The 23,125-nt window shown below is 38.6% G+C and overlaps 1 protein-coding gene across 2 annotated transcripts in view; it reads right to left on the bottom strand.

Moving 5' to 3' along the window:
* The window catches only part of NTRK2 (neurotrophic receptor tyrosine kinase 2), a 414,935-nt gene that overhangs the window by 115,773 nt on the left and 276,037 nt on the right, over window positions 1-23,125 (bottom strand). The window lies entirely within an intron of this gene.

Here is a 23,125-nt window from a genome sequence, read left to right as displayed (position 1 = left end):
ACAACTGTCCAAATCCTACTCATAATGCAAATGCTCATTCAAGGTCCTCCCCTCTTTCCTGTCCATGAGAGCTTTCCTAAAACAACTGAATCTCAGTTTACTCTTCCTGGGCAAAACTCCTCCCTTCCAATTAAACCAAGGTGTTACACTTCCTGATTTTTGTTTCTTGGTTTTAAACAGAGATCATGATACATTTTCTCCAAATCTGGTAGAGATTCCAATAATTCAATAGACATCATGTTACATGACATTGCGAGATAGTGAGTGGAGGGGACCCTCAATTTGGAGACCCGCATTCAAATCTGCTGCTTAGGACCTGTATGATTCTGAGCAAGACATTTAAAACCTCTTGGAGGCAGTCTCAACTCCTTTGTTTGCAAAATGAAGAGATCAAACAGAATCAGTGAAAGAGACAACTAGCCTTTAGGAAATGCTTTGGATCTACCTAAATGCTGGGGACAGAAAGCAAACACGTGGACTCTGCCCTCAAGAAGCTCACATTCTAATAGTGGAGACAATATGCAAGCAACTATGAATACAGGAAAGCTGTCCATTGTAAATGGCAGGCGATACCAGAGGGACTAGCCGGGAGAACTGGGAGAAGGCTCTTGAACTAGGTGGGATTTCAGTTGAGTATTGAAGGGAGCCAGGTAAACCAGGAGGAGGAGGGGAAAAGGGAGAGTATTCCAATGCATGGATCTCTGAGATCTCTTCCAGTTCTAAGTCTGGGATCTTAGGATCTCAATTAGATGAATATTTCCTCTATATTTAGGATTGTACCCATTTTACATATCTATGCTTTTCATTTTCAAAGTTAATACCACTTGAAGGTACACTATTTGTCCCAGTGGAAAGAATGCTGGATATGGAGTCAGAGGTCCTGAGTTTGAATCCTAGTTCTTTTGCTTACCATCTGTGTGATCTTGGACTAGTCATTTATCCTCCCCAGTCCTCAGTTTCCTCATCTGTAAAGTGAGAGGATTGGACTAGAGGATTTCTAAGGTCTCTCCTAACTCTGAACCCTGGAATCATGAACTTATGACCTCTATTGCTCTAAATGTCACCTCTACCCAAATAAGACTATAAAAGCCTCTTCTGGGCAGGGCTACACAGAGCTGGTGTTTAGTAAATATCTGCTTGATCTTTCCGGTCTTGTCTACTTTATGGAAAATATGTAAAGTGCTGGTGGTCCTTAACAGAATTTCAGGAGGATCAAGAGTGGATTAAGTGGGAAACACAATGAAAGAGACCTTGGTTTCTGTGGGAACTCAGGGGAATGGAAATTAAAGGGGCCATTGTATTGGCAGAATAATCACATGCTCAAGAACAGATAGAAATCTCTCCTCTTGCAGCAGCAGCAATAAAATGAAGTAAGAAGTGTGTTCATTGGGAAGAGTGACCACGTTAAAAAAAAACACTGATATGATGTAAGAACAAATAACTAATTAAAGTAAGTATTTAGCTCATTGTCATATGCTCTTCAGGTATGAAATTCCCACTTAATTTACTCTGCACTGAAGCTAAAGCAAGGTGGGTATGTTACTATTTGATTTGACTTTCATTGTTTCTTTATGATAGCAAGAGAAAAAAGGATACTTGGGTAAACTAAGGTCTGTAAAGTTATGGATAGAACCATAATTAGTTCCACCATCACACATACACACACACACACACACACACACACACACACACACACACACACACACCTATTATTTTTCTTCCCCTGATACTGACCTTTAAAGGCATTAAAATGCACCTTTTCCCTAGGAAAACAATTTTAAATGGTGATTATGTTTTGTTATGTTTTCAGGCATAATGAATTGCATGGATTGTGCCTTAGAACAAGTCAATATGTAAATAATAAAAACTTCCTCATATGCACACCAGTTCACTTAAAATAGTTTATAATTCTAAGCAAATGCAGTTTTCCGGCTTATGTGGTGCCATGTTGTTCATAGAGGAGCCAGAAAAAGATTGGATATTTGGACCCTGTTAATTAAAAGTATTTTTTTCTTGTCTTTTATTCAGGAAGCCTTAGAGAAGACTGGGGTCCATGGACCCTCAAGGCATCTGTGGAGAGATTTCAGTGGGTTTTTAAACTTAGATAAGAAAAGAAATTACATCTTTATTTTCACTGATCTCTAACTGAAATTTACCATTTCCTTCCATTATGATTTTTTAAAAGTATGCTGAAAGATCTCAAATTGTATTATAAAGCAGCAATCATCAAAACTGCTTGGTACTACTGTCTAAGAAATAGGAAGGTGGATCAGTGGAATGGGTTAAATATGCAAGACACAGTAGTCAATGACTATAGTAATCTATTATTTGATAAACCCAAAGACCCCAGCTTCTGGGATAAGAACCCACTCTTTGAAAAAAACTGCTGGGAAAACTGGAAAAGAGTATGGCAGAAACTAGGCATAGACCCAAATCTCACACCATATACCAAAATAAAGTAAAAATGGGTTCAGGACTTAGATATACAGGCTGATACCATAAGTAAACTGGGAGAACAAGAAATAGTTTACCTATCAGATCTATGGAGAACAGAAGAATTCATGACCAAACAGGAGATAGACAGCATTATGAAAAGCAAAATGGATAATTTTGATTACATTAAGTTGAAAAGTTTTTGCACAAACAAAGCCAATGCACCTAAGATTAGAAGGAAGGTAGAAAATTGGGAAAGAATTTTTACAAACAGTCTCTCTGATAAAGGCCTCATTTCTAAAATATATAGAGAATTAAGACAAATTCATAAGAACACAAGCCATTCCCCAATTGATAAATGGTCAAAGGATATGGACAGTTCTCAGATGAAGAAATTAAAACCATCTATAGTCATATGAAAAAATGCTCTAAATCGTTATTGATTAGAGAAATGCAAATCAAAACAACTCTGAGGTACCACATCACACCTATCAGATTGGCCAACATGACAAAACAGGAAAATGATAAATGTTGGAGAGGATGTGGGAAAATTGGAACACTAATACATTGTTGGTGGAGTTGTGAAATGATCCAACCATTCTGGAGAACAATTTGGAACTATGCCCAAAGGGCTACGAAAATATGCATACCCTTTGATCCAGCAATAGCACTTCTAGGCCTATATCCCAAAGAGATCAAACAAATGGGAAAAGGACCCACATGTACAAAAATATTCATAGCAGCTCTTTTTGTGGTGGCAAAGAATTGGAAATTGAGAGGATGCCCATCAATTGGGGAATGACTGAGCAAGTTGTGATATGTGAATGTAATGGAATACTATTGTGCTATAAGAAATGATGAACAGGCTGACTTCAGAAAAACCTGGAAAGACTTATATGGTCTGATGCTAAGTGAAGTGAGCAGAACCAAGAGGACTTTGTACACAATAACAGCCACGTTATGAGATGACTAATATTGTTAAACTGAACCCTTCTCAGCATTACAAGGATCTAAGACATCTCCAGAGGCCTCGGGATGGAAAATGCTGTCCACATCCAAAGAAAGAACTATGGAAGTCGAATCACTCTCACTTATTTTTACCTTAAGTTGAATTTTGTTTCACCTTTCTGATGGTTCCTCCTATTGGTTTTAATTTTTACTTACAACTTCACTAAAATGTTTCATAGGAATGTCAATGTAAAGCCAATATCAGATTGTGCGCTGTCTTGGGGGGGGAGGAAGGGGGAGAAAAATTTTCAACTCAAAAGCATATGGAAGTGATTGTTGCTAAATCAAAATAAATTAATAAAATTTAAAATTAAAAAAAGTATGCTGAAAAGGATGTCTATAGAATCCACTGCACTGCCAAAGGGGCCCATCACACACACACAAAAGATTAATAACGCTTGCCCCAGAGGGATTTATAGGCAATACTGACAGGGGCTAACTATCCACCTGTTCTTGAAAAGAACAATGCATGAACAATGCACACCTTTCTCATATTGTGTTCAAAGGAAAACATCCCTTTGCATTTGTAACTTCATATCCTTTTTGCAGATTGCACTCACCCAGGCCCAGTGCTTCTGTTCAGAGTGAGGCATCCTTCTCTGAAAGATGTATCTGGTATTTGAAAATTATCCACAGCCACTGTGGTTACCCATTTAAAGCTGTGTCCTGGCCTTCGAAATCATTGCTGTCTGTCCTCCTGTCTACTCTAGTTGGGGTTGTTCCATTTCACCTCAAAGCACATCATATTAAATCCTTCATGGCACTGATGGTTAGCAGTCTGGCTAAAACTATGTAGATCTCCTATTGTACGTCATTTCCTATCTTCAATGATTCTGAGGATCTATGATCTCACAAGTGAGGGTACTCTTTCCAATAGTGTGAAGACACATCCATTCCCTCCTTCTCATCCTGTGCAACTCTTGTCCACATCCTCCTGCACATCCTCCATAGTTGGTCTACCCAGTGTGTTGGGAACTTTCCTCTAGGACTCAATTATATAGGGAGACCAGTCTAACACATGAATTGTCTGTTCATCTGTTATCCCTCAATCTCTCTGTCCAATGGATCTGATGAGGGCTGAGAGGTTGGGACCCCTCAAAAACCAAAGTACAAGATGGGGTTGTCTGGAATGAATTCACAAACTCAAGCAATCTTAAAGTCAAGTTGCAAAAAGTTTCTTGTTACGTTTTTCAGCAGGCAAGGATTCTTAAGGAGCCTGCAATCTTAAAAGAGTGTAGTTAAAGTTTATATAGCATAAAATATGATAAGACATGTGTCAAATATGCTAACTAGGTGATTCAGGGTGGGATTAGGGAGTGGTTAAGGAGTGGTCAGTTCTTCAGAAAACATGCACTTCTTGTATCTACTGCACAGGCGTTTTACCCAGAGTTCACTGGGAAAAGCCCACAAGGGGGGCCACATGGAGGTGTGGTTTTAGGCCTGCTACGTCACTAAGTTAACGTGTGGTCAGGTGTAACTGAGAGTTGTCTAGTCTGCCACCAATCAATGTTTTGTTTGACAAGATAGATGTAGGGAGTATACATATGTCTTAAGTCTAGAATATAGATAATGAGGAGTCCAGGATGTAGATAATGAGGTAGGATGGTAGTATAGATAGTTCAGTGGGTAAAAATGTCTTTATGACCAGTGCAAAGCCAGTTCAAACTAATAATTCCTTCAGGTGCTGTTTGGAACTGCACCAGGGAAAGAGATAAGGGGCTTGCTGGGGCCCACTCATGAGTAGTTGTTAGGCACAGTGTCCTTGGGCTGTGGAGAAATTGTCAGGCATAGTGTTTCTGAGGCTAGGAAGAAATTGGGGTCCAAGCACAAGCACCCAAACACAAGCACCCAAGCACCCCATTAGATCCATCTTGTATTCCTGTAATACATCTCTGATATTGTCTTTTTATGTATCTTCCTATGCACAATTCATCATTGGTAATATGATGTAATTTATTTTTGTCCACCACGCATTTCCTTGGGAGGTCAATGGTATTCCATCATTCACGGCCACTGGAAGACTAGGGTTTAAAAAAATGGGGTCTTATTTCAAGGGGAAGCTTGGGGTACTCAAAAGTGCTGCACAATTTTTCAATTGCAATCAAGCCCTTTCTCTTCTTCCTATTCAATTCTGTGCCTTGCTGATCATCCATGGTTAGTATCTATCAAAGATATAGGCACTAATGCCTTCGATGCTTATCATTGTCTAGAGTGTATATTCCTCATTTGTGTTTTTTTCCTTTGTGGATTATTAGACTGAATTATTTTAATGGATTATGGATTTAATTTAGGAGGCTCAGCAATTTTTCCTAGGCTTGATGCGGTGATCACAATACCGTCCACAAACAGGAATACACCACACAGGGCTTTCTGAAATATGGGAAATCTTTCTCCCATTTTGATTCTACATAGGACTTGCATGGGCCATATAAAACAGAGGACTGGATTTGGCCCTCGGGCCATAATTTGCTGCTCCCTGGTCTTGCTGTTGTCTAGTTACACAGTCGTGTCTGTCTCTTTGTAACCCCATCAACTGTAGCACACCAGGCCCTTTTATCCCCCACTATCTCTCAGTCGGTCCAACTTCATGCTCATTCTTTTATTACTCTAATACTATCCAGAGGGGTTTTCTTGGCAAAGATACCGGAGTGGTTTGCCATTTCTTTCTCCAGTGGACCACTTTTTGTCAGAAGTCTCCAGTATGACCTCACAGCATTGGGTAACCCAGAATGGCATTGCTCAGTTTCATCAAGCTATGCAAGCTCCTCTGCCATGACAAGGCAGTGATCCCAGAGGGGCCCTCTGGTCTACATTAACATATACATATGCCCATCACCAGGAATGTACAGTCAAGTGTGACTTAATAATTATCAAGAGACAATTTTTTTTTTGTGCATAATTGATCCCATACCTTTTCCCCCTCCAATTTGCAGTGCAGGTTGGAATGGCCAAAGATTTGCTAACTTGTCTATGAAATGAAAATCCTTCAACTTGAGGGTATACTCTGAGCAAGTAAAAATGTTGAAACGCATCCCAACATAATCCCATGTGCCTAGCTAGTTGTTGTTGTTGTTAAGTATTTTATGCTGGACTAATTACCAGAATCTCCAGCACAAAATTATTTGTGTTCAGCATATAGACTGATTTAGAAGAGTTTGCTGTATGAAGAATCACTCTGAGAATTATCTTTTAAGTACTTGGGTAAAGTGATGTATTTGTTATATTCATATGGCAGTCCCTTGAATGGAATGGATTAAACTTTTGCATTCTCCTTATGATAGACTAGGTAATACATTTCTGAAATTATTTTTTTTTGCTTGTGTGTCTAACCTTTTTGTTTCCTTTGCAAAATGCCCTGGATGAAGTCTGGGGGATTTATCAGGCTTTCATATTTGCTTGATTTGCAATGTCTTCCTGAAGTGATCTTTTTCTGCATGAATAGGTAGTATTGTTATCTAAGACCCTAGATAACATGCCCTCAAAATCACAGAGCTGAGAGTAATAAAGTACAGAATAGATTCAAAATTGTGCTTACGGCATACTGAAAAGAGGGAAGTATCAACAACTGTTTTATAAATCGCGGTTTCTAAAGAGAATTTCTACTTACAATAACATCTAGAAAGAATGGTTTCTAGCTACTGAAGAGAAGTAGCTCTAAAGAAAGAACACTGAAAAAAAATACTACTTGTGCTATGTGTATGTATACCTAGGCTTATATCATGCCAGCTACATTAGTTAGGTGACCATAAAGAAATCTCTTAATCTCTTATTTTTAGTTTTCTCATCTTTAAAATGGAGATAATAAGCTCTAGGGCCATCTAAGAGGACTACTGTCTGGATCTAATGTGTTGATTAATATAGGTAATGATTAATATAGGTAAAGCACTTTGAAAACCTTAGAACTAGACAGGATTTTAGCGAAGAAGAAGCTAAGGCCTAGAAAAGAAAAGGGCACGTCCAATTTCAACACAGGTAAGTAAGGGGCAGAGCCAGGGTTTGAACCCTCATCCTAGCAGCTGGTCCTGCAGACTCCAAAGTCAAGACTCTTTCCACTGTACTAACTAGGCTCACAGCTCATTCTGCTTTTCAAGATGGTAAAAAAGGGCATCCATGTTATCATTCTGTCCCCTTACATCAGACCTGAACAACTTAGCAGTAGGTAGGGGCCAAAATTAAAATAGGCTAAACTTCTTCAGGCCACAAATAGGTTAGAAGAGACAGACCGATGATGATTGGTTGCCGTGGGTCACATGACAAACAGGAGCGAGTGCGCAGTGGCAGCCCTACATTTTTCAGGGCCACCAGAAATCCTTCGGTGGGCTGCTTGCAGCCTATGGGCCATTTCTTGCGCAGGCCTGCCTTACATTGTCAATGCCTTCCCCGCAGCAAACCAATCTCCTGCCACTGAGAAAATTTAAATTAGTAGGCTTTCTCCAATTGGACTTCTGAGACTTCACTGGTCTTTTTTTGTGTAAGATCATCCCGCACATTTTCAAGGGGCTAGCCAAAGAATTGGGGAAGGTGGGATATGGTTCAGGCAGAAGGTTTCGGACCCCTTTGGCCTTAAGGGTCTATCTATTAGATATCATCAAACAAAGAAGCTGCAGTGTATGGTACAACAGGAAAAAGAAATTCCCTATTGGTCTTCCCAGTCCCTCCAAAATGTTCAATTTCCTATACTTTCAGAGATATCAGCCAGACTTTTGCTTAGTTTTGTTTTTAATACAGTGTGATACTCCTTATTAGGTAAGGAAAATTGGGGCGGGAGGGAGAGGAAGGAAACAAAAAGGGAAGGGGGAGGAAGAATAGAGACACAGCGTCCCATTCACCCCCCTTTCCCTCTCAACAAATAGCTGACTGTAAAAACCCTCTGGGCTTTTTAAAAGCAGACACCTGATAGAATGGCTACTGCTATTATTTCATCATGGCAATTTCGATTACTATCCCACGTGCAAATTAATTGGTGTGAGCGAGGTATAATTATGTCCATTATCACCATCAGCTACCAGCAGAGCCTCCATCCCCTAACTCAGCAGGATAAATCTAATTCTGTGGTCGTCCACAACTCTGGGAGGCCATGGAAACAGCCTGCCGGGGAGAAGTATGTTATACAGGTGAAAACTGAGGATGTGGGGGATAGGCGAGGGGTCAGAGAAGACATATGTTGCCTAGGGCATCTACGGGTTATTAATGCAGTAAGTCCCTAGCCAGCTTTTCCTCCCTTTCTTCACCGAAACCAAGCGGTGTCCCTTCCTCTTGCCTCTTTGTCCTGTCCGTCTTTCATAGCCTGCAAAACTTCCTCGTGTGAATGAGAAAAAGGAGTTGACGGCAGCTTGTGAGCTGAGAGCAGATTTATAAAGTGAGGGCTACAGTACTCATCTTCCTCCTCTGTCTGCCTTAAGATAAGGAATCTTTTTTTCCCCCTTTTTGTGCTTCCACTACCTGGAAAATGTCCAACTTCTTCTGCAGCCAGCACAACTCAGCCTCTCTAGAACTTGTCTTTTCTAGGACAGTTGCAAAAGTATTAGATTTTCCAAGGCTAAATCAATATAAGTATAATTCTTCATAGGCAGGGTTGCTTCCTCCAAGGCCTCAGGGCCTGGGACAACGATAAAAAAGTTAAGAGCCCTTCATAAGGCCACATCTACCTATAATAAACTCAAAGATAACCAGGATAGAAAAGGTGGATCAAATAGGTAGAAGGCTTAAGATGAAAGATCTTGGAATATGTATTAAAATCAAAATGACTGTAATTTACTAGAAAGAAACACTTGATTACAAGTCAGGGTCTAGCCCTAGCCTTGCCACTGACTGATTTTGGCAAATCACTTAAATTGTTTGTTTTCCCCTTTTGTAAAGTAGAAATAAAAATACTTATTCTTCTTCTCTTGGGCAGATGTTGTTAGCATTAAATGAGAAACTAGACTTAAGTCTCCTAAAAATAAAAATGTGATAATACATATTATCAGGCATAACTGCTATAGTTACATAGTGTTCAAATTTCACAAAAATCCCTTATAGTCATCTTTTTATTAACCTAATTCAAGAAGTGTCTGTTAGCTACCTGTGGTATACCCAGCACTGTGCTGGAAACTAGCAAGGGGATGGCAGCTAAGTATAGTACAATCAAAACACCAAGCTCAGTGAGTGCATAGTGACATAGCGGCCAAAACTTAAGCTTAAGAATCTTAAGAAAGGCATGTGTGATACAAAGTGATAATATGGAGGTGAGAAAGTGATAATAGGGAAGCCTTCCGTCCTTGTCAGGCCGCTTCTGGACTCCTGTGCTCATTTCTTGGTTTCACTTTAAAGGGAGGCCACTGATCCATTGATACCTTGGAGAATACCCAGAAAAGAGCAAAAGGCCTCGGAGATCATGCCATATGAACATCAATTCAAAGGAATTAAGTATGTTGAGACTGAAAAAGAGGTGCCACTAGGTGGTGCAGTAGATAGAGTACTGGGCCGGGAGTCAAGAAGACCTGAGTTCAAATATGGACTCAGACACTTGCTAACTGTGTGAGTCTGGACAAGTCACTTAACCCTGTGTGCCTCAGTTAGCTCATCTGTAAAATGAGCTGGAGAGAGAAAAGGCAAACCACCCCAGTATCTTTGCCAAGTAAACCCCAAATGGGATCACAAAGAGTCAGAAATGACTGAAAAATAACAATACAGATTGAAAAAAGAGAAGATTTCAGAAAGACATGCTAGCTGTCTTCAAGTATTTAAAGGACTTTCATGTGCAAGAGGGATCAGACTAATTACGTATTGCCCCAGAAGGCACAACTAGAGGTAATATTGCAAAGAAGCATTGTTGGGCTTGATGTCTGGGATAAAAACCTTAGTAATCAGTTATTCTTCAGTGCAATGCTCTGTCCCAAGAGAGAGTGGGTTCTTTTTCCACTAGGAGGAGTCCTGTGGGGGAGGAAGGGAGATGATAACATCGGAGACTCATTGCAGGGGGCATGCTTGTTCAGATATAGGTTGGACTAGACCATCACAGAGGTCCCTTACGGTTCTGAGATTCTGATCTCTTATAGCATGTGGTTTGTATCCTCAATTCTGTTAGAAAGGTAAGACATGCACATGTGAAACAATTAAGAAATAATAAGAGGAAGAACAGAAACGTTTATTAAGCACCTACTATGTGCTAGGCACTGTACTCAGCACTTTACAAATATTGTCTTATTTGATCCTAACAACAACCCTGGGAGATAGTTGCTATTACGATCCCCATTGTATAGATGAGAAAATTTAGTCAAAGGTTGTATCCACAATCACATAGCTAATAAATGTCTGAAGCCAAATTGAACTCAGACTTTCTTAACTCCAGGTCCATTCTGCAACATAGCTATGCTGATAAGTAATTGGTGATAATGGTATTGTTGTTGTTGTTGTTGATAGCTGGCGTTTATGTAGCAGTTTAACTATTTTTAAGTGATTTCAAACATCTCCTTTGCGCCTCACAAAAACCCTGGAAGGAAGGTTTTGAAGGTATCATTATTTCCATTTTAAAGGTAAAAGGCCACCATTTCAGTATGGGTGTCAGCCTTGATCACATTACTACTGACTCAATTCACTCTCCAGACTTCTCCATTTCCTTACCAGCCACCTCCTACCCTCACTTGAATACTTCCCACTCACCCTCTCCTCATTCAGCAACCCTTTATGTGGCCCCCAGCCTTAGAATATAAGCTCCTAGAGGAGAGAGGCTGTCTTCTCTTTTTTTGTTTCCCCAACTCTTAGCACAGGGACTCGCACACAGGAAGCACTTAATAAATGCTCTACCTATCTACAGATAGATAATAATATAGTATTCAAATACAGAGACTAAAGGATGTCATAATATTCAATTACAGAGACTAAAGGATGTCAGGAAGGAAGAAATTAGTATAGATTGAAGTCACCCAGAGAACACTTCATGGAGGAGGAAGCCTTGAGATGAGCTTTGAAGAAGGAACCTTAAAGATTTGGATAGGAAAAGAAGAAAATGACTAGTAGTAAAATAATTATAACGGATTTGAAAAGCCCTCTAAAATTTATAAATTTTATTTATTTATATTTTATTGATTTATTATTTAAAATTTATAAAGAATTTTATATACATGATCTCAATCAATCCTATGAACAACTCTGTGAGGTAGGTATTCCTATCACCATTTTACCCATAAGAAAATTGAGATTCAAAGAGGTTAAGGTTTTGACCATGATAATAAAAACAAGGAAGCATTAAAAAGGGAATTTGACCCTAGGGCTCTTCTGACTCTGAGTCAAGCACTAGTCTGCCTCTCAGTACAAGCAAAGGAATGAGCCCGATGTATAAGTGAGTTTGGCTGAATCGGAGCAAAACTTGGAGAGTGAAAGGTAAGATCATTATGGATAAGTCACTTCTTCATTCTGATACTTACCTTCTTCATATGCAAAATTATGGGGTTCAATTACATGATCTCTAAGGTTCTTTCTGACTCTAAATCTGATAATACATTATGACTCTCCATTAGGCAGTGGAAAGACATTGTAGGTATAGCAGAAAGTCACAAGTGGATTTTCAGCATAATGAACACAACAGTTAAGGGAGAATAACATGAAAATAATATACAAGATAGATAACGGGAAGGGTAAGAAGAAGACAACTGAAGGTGGCAAAAATGGCTCACCAGATCTTTAACTAATCCAGTCATGAGAGCAAGAAACATGGAGAGAATGAATTTCCATTCTGGATGGAAAGTGGATGATCTAAAGTAATGTGAGATAAGGCTAGAAAAACCCAAGTAGAAGACAGATTTGGAGAATCAAGATAAGAAGTTTGCATTTTATCCCTTACAGTGGGGAACCACTAAAGGGTTTGGAGCCAGGCAGTGACATATATGATCAGACTTGGGCATCAAGCAGAGATGAAGGATGGATTAGAAAGGGAAGAGGCAGGAATCAAGGAGGCCAGTTAGGATGTTGCAAAAATACAGATGAGAGATCATGAGGGCCTGGAGTAGGATGGTAGAAATGGAATTGGAGAGATGGAGGCAGACACAAGAATGTATGGACATGACTTGGCAACTAAATTTATTTTAGGGTGAGGATATTGCCAAATAGTTTAGATTCTGAGATTAAAGGTAGTATCAACAGCAACAGGGAAGGTGAGGGAGAGGTGTTTTGGGAGTGGGGACAGATAAGGAAACTCTGGCATGATGAAATTTAGTGACAAGTTTGTACCAATGATATCACAGAATGCACTACTGCCAAGTGACTAACCGATAGGTCAGAGCCCCATGGGTCCTCGTGCCTGGCTCTTTATTCTTTCATATATGCACCTATAACTCAGAGGTGTAAGAGGGGCACTAAGAGGTTAATGGTTGAAATATCATTCCTTCCTTTGTGGATTTTTAACATCCTAGTAATTTGGAGAGAACCCTGACTTTCATTTCTGCAAACAAAGCTTATTGTAACCATCAAATGAGATAATATTTATAATGTTGGTGGCACAATGCCTGGCGTATAGGGGAGACTAGGCTCTCTCTCTTTCTCTCTCTCTCTCTCTCTCTCTCTCTCTCTCTCTCTCTCTCTCTCTCTCTCTCTCTCTCTCTCTCTCTCTCTCTCTCTCTCTCTCTCTCTCTCTCTCTCTCCTTCTCCTCTCTTTTCTCTCTGCCTCCCTCCTTCCTAAAGCTGAGCAAAGACTTTCCCTTAGTCATCAGTAGTAGAATAATGCTTATTATTCACCCCTAAGCATTGCTCAACTCCCCTGGGTATGCCTTTAAAAACAAAACACAGCTGTTTTGACAGCAGTTTGCCCACCAATGATGTAGGGTTCAGTTGTCTGGGAATATGTGTCAAACAAGCCACATTAGCAAAGGTGGAGTTAAGCCTAACTCTTCCTGTCTGGATGTTTCTGTAATTGTATTTGTGTCTCTCCTCAATCTCCCTGTTTTGTTAGTAAAGCAAGCACATGAGTAAGCATGCTGTCTTGGGAAGAGAATAGTGCTTAGGAAAGGATCCTTATTTTCACACACTATATATACACACATATGCACCATATATAATATATTATATGAAAACCTTTACATGTACATATGGACACATATGTACATTTATAATATATTGCATATATTGCATATATACATAAAATATATATAAACAACTCACTGATAATTCACTTTCCAGACTTCTTTATTTTCTCACCATGTATATATGTGTGTGTGTGTGTATACACATACACACCACTTATTAGTTCAAATATACACATGTAATGTGAATTATTACTCAATACATATGAATATAATCTGAATTAGTTCATATATATATAGGTATATGTGTATATGTATGCATGGAATGCATATGTGTATGTGTAGGTATATGTATATAACTAGGGCAGCTAGGTGGCACCATGGTGCACAGATCGGGGGCCTAGAATAAGGAAGACTCATCTTCCTGAGTTCAAACCTGGCCTCAGACACTAGCTGTGTGACCCTGGGCAAGTCACTTAACCCTGTTCACCTCAGTTTTCTCATCTATAAAATAAGCAGGAGAAGGAAATGGCAAACCCCTCCAGTATCTTTGCCAAGAAAATACCAAGTGGGGTCACAGAGTCAGACATGACTGAATAACAACAACAGCATATATATAATTGGACAAGAATGCCAACCTCAGAATAACCAAAGGATTCTCACTGCCTTAGACCATACATTAGCAGCTTTTGGAAGGAGCCCTCCTATACTACAGTCATGCCCACTACAAAAGATTATGTGCAACCATGGACAGGTCTTAAGGTCACAGCCTAAAAGAACCTCAGAATAATAGCAGTTCATGCCACAAGGCTTTTAGCACCTAAAAGCCTCTGTGTTAGAGCTGATCATCACTGTGTGCTGTGCCAAAGAGCTGTCACTAAGGACCAGGAGCTGCCCAAACAGTCCCTTGCAACACAGTGCATTTATGTTTGCTAGCTGGTTTATCATTATCCTATAATGAACTCAGTTACAGCTTCTCAAGCCTGGAGAAAAAGACGGCTGAAGGAAAGAAAGAGAGAAAGAGGCAGAGAGGAAGTCACAGAGAGCTTGAATTTTATTCTTTCATGAGAATTGATTGAGTCTTTTGCTTTCAGACATGGAAAGAGATTAGTATTTTATTTGTTTATGTTTGTGAAATGATCCCTGCACCATGCCAGGTGCTTTTGTGAAAAATGGACTTGCCCCACCTAACATGTCTGCTGCCAGGGGTGGCTTGTAAATATCATGATAGAAAATTAGTTCCATCTTCTTCCTCCCCATCATGCCCCCCACCTAAAAAGAGGATGTGTGGTCAGTGGAATTAAAAATATATGCGTTAGAGAGAAGGGCTGCAGAATTGATGTCCTGGGACAGATGGAATGTCCCAGGATCTTCACTCATTCTGGAAGAAAAGCTCATTAACCTAAGAGAGGGATGTGAATGTTGGTGAGGCTCACATGGAAAACTGAGTTGGCAGCACTAACTAATTAGCAACAATTAATTTTATGGCAGTATCAAGAACACATGTATTAAGTTCTATAAAAGCTTAATAAGTGTCACCATAAATCATTTTACCTCTCACCTCCCTCTCTTGAAATTCAACTTTTAGACCAGATGCCCTGAAATCTTTAGGACCCAAGAATATAGAGTGATGCAACTTTTAGGTTTCTTAAGAGGAGGAAAATTTGCAAAGTGAGGAATATTTTTTTCTGCCAATCATCCATATAACTAATGTGCCCAATTTTATAATCTCTCCCTCCCCCAGTGAAATTTGCTTTTTATGAAGTTCTTCCTATATAATGCTACTGAAAAATCATGGCTTGCTAACATACCTTATCAGCCCATTAGTCAAATACACCTGAGCAATCTATGTATTTAACAATTGAGTAGTTTATCTTCACAAGAAAACCTAAGATTTCACTATCTGGATTATTTCCCTTACTTTACTTATCTTTATCTTAATCTGTTTCAATAGTCATCTTCAATATAAAGTCCAATAAGGTACATGAGCTATTTTTAATCAATGATGCTGACCAAAGGGAAATGATCCAAAAGAAAAAGGTAGGTTTAGGAGGTAAATGGTTAGGTAAGAAGGTGATGTCACAGGAAGAAATTTAGATTTCTACGCCATGACTTAAGATATAGGGAAATTCTTGACTAAGGATGGAATAAACCTAATGAGGGGCATTAAAGTTTACACACATACACATACATGTGCTGTATCTATATATCTCCACATGCACATTATACATACAAATAAAATATGCATGTTTTATATATATGTATGTATGTATGTATGTATGTATGTATAAATGTGTATACATACATACATAGAGTCCAAAGACCTAAAAATCTAATCAAGGGAATTTTAAGCTGAAAATTGAGGGAGAGGAAGAAAACTTGCCAAGCCAAAAACCACAGAAAATAATAGGTGCAACATAAGAATAAAAATAACAATAGGAAATACACATAGGAGATATGATCCAAGAAAAAGGATATCAACACATAATTTCAGATTTCTGCATACAATGTACTAATTATGACTAGTTAACAAGTTGAACCAGAGACCTTGATGAAAGAACCTTGTAGGCATTTCTGACATGACATGGAGTGTAACTCACCACTGGAATAGAGCTATGGAAGGGTTAACGTTCATGGTACAGTGAAATAAGCGTTAGTTTGGGAATCAGAGGACTTGGGTTTGGCTCTGAGCCTGGTCATTTACCATCTGTGTAACCCAGAGCCTCAGCTGTCTCCTCTGCAAAATGGGAATGTAGGTCTAGATGGCCTCTAATATCCCTACTTAATCTTTGTTTGGATGACCTGATTCAAATGAACAGAATATATAAAGGAGTGGTTCTGTAGCACCATAAATGTAAAAGACGTGCCCTGTGCAAGCAGACACAGCTCCCAGTCAATGGTCAGAACAAAGTTTGGTACTCAGATGCAACAAATAATCACTTCATGCAATCCAAGCTAGTGCTTATTAACTATCCCATGTGGAGTCCCAGCCTTAAATAATACATGCATTGAATGTATTTAATGTAAGTAGAGCTGTACATTTATGGGAGATCATGTGTTCTAGATATTATAGGAAGAACACATCTGGGTCTAATAAAGAAATGTAAGCAAACCAAACTAATATAATTCTTTAAGACTTTAAATCTTTAAGACTTCTTTAAGTACATGAATAAGTTAACATTGACCCTCCTTTAAATATACACACACACACACACACTCATATACATACAACACAAACACACGAAAAAAACCCCACTAGCAATAATTTGACCTGGACTTAATGTATGTTGTACTTAAACAAACAAACAAAAAGAGCCATACAGAAGATAGAATGCAAAATGGGGATATTAAAGATAATATAGAGTTAGTGGCCCTGGGTTCAAATCCAATCTCTAACAATCACTATATGCTTAATCTTGAACAACTTAACCTAACTTCATTGGGCTTCAGTTTCCTCATCTATGAAAGGAAGAGATTGGACAAGATGGGCACGTGAGGTCCTTTCCAGTTCTATACTCATGATCCTATAATCCCATCTGAGTCCCATAAGGCCTTTTGAAGCAGGTGCCACAAGCATGATTACTACCTCAATTTTACAGATGAGGTTTCACAAATAAGGTCATTGTTCAGTTATATAGTAAGTGTTTGAGGCCATATTTGAGCCAACACCTCCCTGATTTCATGCCTAGCATGCTATCTGCCATCAATGCAGATCTAGAGAATTCCCTACAACTTCAACAATCTATAATGGACAGTGTCTGCTTTATACCTAAGGTTTAGAAGATCCCATATGCATTTGTTGGGGCTGTATTAAATAGATTGGACAGAGGTCACAGAAGCAGAGATAAAAGTTGGAAAGGACCTTGGAGTTCGCCCCTCTAATCACCTACTCAATATAAAAATCCCTTTTATAACATTTTGGATAGATGGTCACCCAGCCTCTGAATAATGCCACTTAGGCTATCCCCAAAATCTTAGTGCTGTTTCAGGCTATTAAAATCTAAAACTATGAGTCCTTAAAACAGCACCAAAACTTTTGGGATACCGTTAATATAGGGCTCATTCTTTCAGCTTGTTTCATTATTGGATACTTCTAGTTAATAGAAAGTTCTCTCATATTGGGTTGGAATTTATTTCCATGTAAATCTACCTGTATGATGGAAGAGTGATCCTAAATGATGCTTGAAGTTTCTTCTGGCTCCAGACCTATGATCTTCTAATCCTACCCATTAGTTCTAATTCTATCTTATGGAGTAACCAGAATAAGCTTATTATTCCCTTATCCACAATAAAACCCTCTAAATTCTTGAAAATAAGTATTATATTGGTCCCTAGGCTTCTCTTTTGCAACGAATTCACCAATTCTTTAAATGAAGTGACATGTCAAACATTCGGGCTGCTGCCCATGCAAACTGCCAATACAGCCTGGCCCAGATTAATTGGTAAATATTTAATAAAATAAATAAAAATATAATAGAACATAGATAACACAAATGTGTGGGTTTTTTAAGTTAGTACATGGCCTGTAGGGACATTTCTATTTGAGTCTGAAACTGCTAACTTATAGAACTTCACCCACTAGCTACTATCCTCTTGCCAATCACTATTTTATCTATATATGGTGCCCACGTAAGACATGATGACAAGGAAGAATTCAGAGAAGTATAAGAAGATTCATACCACCTGATGCAAAATGAAGTGGGCAAAACCCAGAAAACAATATACACATTTAGTAAAGGAATATCGATAGAAACAACAAAATTGAATGCTATGTAACTATGACATATAGCTTGGTTGAAGAAGAAATGAGAAAATGCATCTCTTTTCCTTTTTTGCAGAAATAGTGGGACTACGGGAAAGGAATACTGCAAATATGGTTAGATTCAGTTGACATATTGGTTAGTTTTGCTGAATTGCTTTCTTTTTATTCTTTGTTATAAGGGATGAGTTGGTGGGGGAAAGAAAGAAACAAATGAAAGTGATGTAAAAAGAATAATCATTAATAAACATTATTTTAACATAGTGTTCAGAATTAAACACAATGGTTCGAATATGATTTGGCTAGTGAAGATTTATAATGGAACCTCTTCTGTTCTAGATACCATGAGTCTATAAACTCAGACTAAGATTGAGTCAGGTTGTTTTTGTTGTTGAGTCATTTCAGGCATATCTGACTCTCTGTGACCCCGTTTGGGGTTTTCTTGGCAGAGATACTGGAGTGGTTTGCCATTTTCTTCTCCAGCTCATTTTACAGATGAGGAAACTGAGGCAAATGGTTAAGTGACTTGCTCATACAGCTAGTAAAGTGTCTGAGGTCAGATTTGAACTCAGGGAGATGAGTCTACCTGACTGCAAGCCCAGCACTTTATCTATTGCAGATATGCCATACATAAATGGTGATATCTAAAATGCCCAGTTTTTTGGGGGGGAACTGATAACTAGCTAAATGTTCCCAACCATTATTAATGAGATTCATCATTAGGCTTTGTAAACTTATGTAGAGAACCTAATAGTAAATATAGACCTTTGCACATACCCCTGTTAAAGTTTAATTAATCCAGATCAATGATTTATTTGCTAGGTACTGGACTCTCATATACAATAGTAGGTGTGGTCAATAATTATGGAAAAGTCAGTTTGAGAAAACCATGAATTCTGGAGAAATTAAGCTTTCATATTTTTTGAAGTATTTTCAAGTAGAGGTGCTGTCTCACCGATTTGAATGAATAGATAAGAGCCATTTGTTAATAATTACCATTTGGCATTCTTTCTGAGTTTATTCTTCTAAGCTAATTGAATAGTCTGACATTTTTTACAGTGCTAATTCATTGGCAAGCTCTTTTACAGAAAGGGAGCATGAAGCTGAACTTCCCCCAAAACTTGCCTGAATTAACGTGGATTCCAAATTAGTGAGATTTCAATTAATGAACTCTTACTCTATATCCATTCTAGGCTTTTCCTAAAGTTTAATACCATTTCCGTTTTCTGTTAGTCATCATCAGAGCAGCTTTGATTTCCTTCGCTCTGAACTATTTTTAAAAAACAGTATGTTCTTGGTAAAGTTAAAGCATCTCCCTTTTTCCCTGCTGTCAAAGTTTCCAGGGGACATTCCCTAAGCTGGCGCATCATAGAGGACTGAAGGGAAAAAAAGCCTTCAAAACATCAACTAAACTTTTTCTATGAAACTTCTGAGTTCAGGCCCTGTGATCTGGGACGGGGGCTTTATATGTAATCCAATGGGTGGAGGAATAGACAGACAGAAAGGAGACAATGTCTTTGAACTCAAGATTCCTTTGCAGCTCACTGATTTCTCTCCATTTTCATCAGTTACCTGACAGTCCACATCAGTAAAGAACTATGAAGATTTGAGCAAATATTAGCCTTTTACTCTGTTCCCCAACTCCTCCCCTACCCCAAAGATTCTTATCATACATCGAAAAAAACCCAGGCTACATCTGTGCCTTTGTCAATGTTGATGCATCACTCTCATCTCTTAGTACTTAATATTGTTCTAAAATTTTGTTTCAGACCCTATCCTGGGCACACTTTTGGGGATTGTTACTATTGCAGCAGGTATAAAAATATTTGATCTAGTTAACCTCCCACATCTTGGTACAAAAGTAAACGAAGCTTACAGTGATGGTTTTGTTTTTCCTTGTTGGTAGTGAAAAAAGCATCTGGAAAGAGTTTCATGGAGAGGGCACACAGGATTCCAAGTGCAGCATATTTCACAGATTTGGATTCTGAAATACCCTGTGGCTATGGAAATTGGGGGAGATAAGGAGTTACATTCCAATGCAGCTTATTCAGCCAAAAGACATTTTTCATAGGTGAGACTCTTCCAGTAGGCACACCTTATTTCCTTTCTTTTCTTTAAATAAAATAGATTGGCTGAGAATTTACTCACAAGAAACCTGGTGTTAAAGATGCTCAACAGCAAAGCTAACTACACAAATGTGTGTACAGGATATAGTCAGGGGCCTCATCAGAGATCCTTGTCCCATTACTTAATGTTCCAGGTGTTCTTAGATCACATAAAGTTTAATGGCTCTAACTGACATCTATGGAAGGCTTAAGCCTCAAGGGCCACAAATCTGTTTGAACATGATCACTGTTCTAAGTGATATAGTACTTTGTTGAAGCTCAATGTCAGATACCATCCTTTGTCAGTTTTGCCCAAGTCATGCTGCCTTTCTTTTGAACTGTAGAATCCCATTTATGCTTTAAGTATCTATAATATGAATTTTCAAAGGAAATTAAGTAATACCAATGACAATAATAATAACAAAAAAACCCCAGAAAATAACATGGGTGGTTTTTTTTATGTAAATCCACAAAATTTAGAACTGTAATTTTATTGATAAAGGGAACACCTCACATGAGGCAACCGATACTAATAGAGGCTGGCACTTTCTCATCTTAGAGAGATGCTTAGATCATATGATCTATCCAGGGCTAAGGAATAAGTTGATGCAGTTGCTCAGCTTAGAATTCAGAAATAACCAATTCAGATCCCTGAGTTCAATCATGATCAAAGTGTAAAGTTTAAAATCCAGTATCTTTATCATTCAATAAGCCTTTATTAAACACTATCTATGAGCTAGGGACTACTGGATACCATGAGGTTTCAAAGACAAAAAACAAAGATTAAAAAGAAAGGGAGGTACCTCAAACAAATAAAGGAAATCTTTCTGTCTCAATTGGCTCCTAGGGCTAGTCAGATTTCCTCTGTACTTCCCCACTTAGGCATTTTAGGTACTGTTAATTTAGATTCATTCATTTTGAACAAGCCTGAAGCAGCTGTTCAGCAACTGGCCTAACATCTGGCTTGAAAAGTGGTTCACTCAGTAAATTCTATAAACACACTGATTAAATACTACCCCTAATTCACCAGATAAACCATTGTCCTGTAGCCTGGTAAATGCTTCTACGGAAGTTCCACAGGCTTAACTTCATTTTTATTTTTTTAAAATAAGGATGTTAAGAGAGAGGAAAGCTAGGTATTTCTCTTTCTCTCTCTCTCTCTCTCTCTCTCTTTCTCTCTCCTCTCTCTCCACACACACATATACATACATGTATGCATATATATACAAATATACACAAATATATATGTATGTATATATAGATATAATTATGATTTTTTGACAATCAATGAAGTGATTGCTTATTTTTCCCAAGAATCACAAAACAATCCCAACCTCCAAAAAGTGGGTAAATGTACTTGCTATCGTTTCTTGTGGGAAAACCATCACTTTGTGCCATATTCACTTGACTAGTATAGAAACAGACCATATCTTAAGAAGATTTTTAAAAAGTCAAAATTTCCCTGCAACATCTCAATGAAGGAAATTAATACATTATGTCTGTACATGTCTTAACAATTTTCAAAGTACTTTTATATATACTAATAAATTGGAGTGGTATTGGAGAAAGAACAATGGATTTGAAGTCAGAGAAACTGGGTTCAAATCCCTTAGCTGTGCAATCTTTGTGACTTAAGCCAATTTCTCTAGACCTGTTTCCTCATCTACAAAATGAGGGCATTGGGTTATATAACCTCTAAGATCCTTTCTATCTCTAAACATGTGATCTATGATCCTCTTAACAATTCTGTGAGATGGGTAGGGCATCATCTTTGTTTTAGGAGAATGAGGCTCAGAGAGGTTAACTGACCTTCCTAAGTCACAGCTAGTAGACTACTACTAGCCAGGCCCTTCTGACTCTCAATCCAGTGCTCACTTCACCACAGTGCCAACAGGGACAAAGTTCTGTGATGGGAAGGAACACTGTTGTATTCAATAACATAGAAATTCTTCTCTCACTATCTCACACATGCAAGAGGATAATGAACATTCGAAGAAGCTCTGATTTCCTCAGTGTAAGGAATTTCCTGTTTGGGAACTCACTCCACCAATGTGAACAGAAGATCAAAGCTGTCTGTGACTTGAAGACCATAGATTTAGATCGAGAAGGGAAACATGGAAGTGATCTAGTGTGACTATATTGTTTTACAGCTGAGGACAATTTGGTACATGGTTCCTGGGGAAATTGCCTGAACCACAGGGAGTTGATTAGGTGACTTGATAAGAGTCACTGAGCTAGAAAGCACCAGAAGCAGGATTTGAATCCACATCCTTCTAACTTCCATAGAAAACAGCAGTCATAGTTATTGCAGTCACAGTCATAGCTGTAGTAGTAATTGTAGTAGTAGTAACTGCTGCTGCAGCAGCTGGCATTTATATAGTTTAAAATTTGCAAAGCTTTTTCCAAATATCCCATTTGAACCTCACAACAGTCCTGGGAGGTCAGTGCTTATTATTACCTCCATTTTACAGATAAGGAAACTGAGGCACAGAGAAGTTAAGTTGCTTGCCCAGGGTTACACATCTAGTAAGTGTCTGATGCTGCATTTGAACTCAAGTCTTCCTAACCCTAAGTCTTACGTTCTATTTACTATGCCACCTAGCTGCTGTTTAACCATTTAACTGAAATTACTATAGATGAGCAAGAAACAGAAAAGAAGAGACAGAGATAGAGAGAAAGAGACAGAGAATAAAAGAGAAGAGAGAGAGAAGAGGAGAGGGAGAGAGATGGGGGAAGGGAGAAAGAGAGACAGGGATGGAGATGGGGGAGGGAAAACAAAGGAAGAGGGAAAGGGAAAGAAGAGAAGAGAGACAGATAGGGAG

Source organism: Phascolarctos cinereus, unplaced genomic scaffold (assembly GCF_003287225.1).
Source record: "Phascolarctos cinereus isolate Bilbo 61053 unplaced genomic scaffold, phaCin_HiC Scaffold_4;HRSCAF=312, whole genome shotgun sequence".
Taxonomy (NCBI): Eukaryota; Metazoa; Chordata; class Mammalia; order Diprotodontia; family Phascolarctidae; genus Phascolarctos; species Phascolarctos cinereus.
This window is presented reverse-complemented; position numbering and strand designations above follow the sequence as displayed.